The sequence below is a fragment of the Rhinatrema bivittatum genome, chromosome 13, assembly GCF_901001135.1.
Source record: "Rhinatrema bivittatum chromosome 13, aRhiBiv1.1, whole genome shotgun sequence".
Taxonomy (NCBI): domain Eukaryota; kingdom Metazoa; phylum Chordata; class Amphibia; order Gymnophiona; family Rhinatrematidae; genus Rhinatrema; species Rhinatrema bivittatum.
Window position 1 is genome coordinate 76760113 of NC_042627.1, and position 872 is coordinate 76760984.

The following is an 872-nucleotide window of genomic DNA, read 5'->3' on the forward strand; positions in this document are numbered from 1 at the left end:
CTCCGTCTCCGCAGGCGCTACCGCTGCCCTTTTTTTTTAAGGCGTTCGTAAAGTTTGTTTCTGCTGAAAACAATAATTAAATTGTCGCCGAATGCAAGCCAAGAGGAAAACGCAGATTTTCTGCGCCGCCATGGGCGCCTAGGAAACGCAGGGTCTGCCCGAGGCGGGAGTCGGCATGGCCGAAGTGGAGGCGGGGCCGGGGGGGGGGTCCTTCTCGTGCAGCATTTTCTTCCGCACGTCCTCAGACCTGTACGCCCGCGCGAGAGCTTCAGCGTTCATAAGGGTCCTGGACAGTAAGAAATGCGGAATCTCGTCCTGGGTCTGCATAGACTGTGATTCCGCAGCAAAGCAAAATATGAACGTGGTTTCCCCTGTGAATGTCGAATGGTTAAATCTGCATCTCTGAAGCCTGAAGTAACATGCAGAGGAGACCGATAGCAAGTCAGTTTCCGTAGTGTAGTGGTTATCACGTTCGCCTCACACGCGAAAGGTCCCCGGTTCGACCCCGGGCGGAAACATTGTTTTTTTAATGTAATTTTTTTTTTTTTTTATAGTTCATAATAATTAGCCACTGTTAGATTTAATAAGAGCACTGTAGAAAACATTTGTAATAATACATTTAATGTGGATCCATCGGGGAGTAATACATGGGTTCCAGCTGCTTTAGCCTGAAACACATCTGGGCTTGATATTCCTTTCCTAATAATATTTATCAGAGCTAAAGCTATTTCCCATCTTATAATCCAGTTTCCTTTTCGCTTTTTAAAATGCTGATACAGCCAATGTTTTCCTTAGCTAGATAATTTCTTCATTACCAATTATGCTGGTTTCTTCCCCAGTGTTATTTTAAACCAGATACCTTGAGAATCATT

General features: G+C 45.1%; 1 non-coding gene across 1 annotated transcript; it reads left to right on the forward strand.

Annotated features, from left to right (window-relative positions):
- The first annotated feature begins 445 nt into the window (after positions 1-445).
- TRNAV-CAC lies at positions 446-518 on the forward strand. The gene has a single exon. It is a non-coding gene; the product is annotated as a tRNA-Val (tRNA).
- Positions 519-872: the final 354 nt, after the last annotated feature.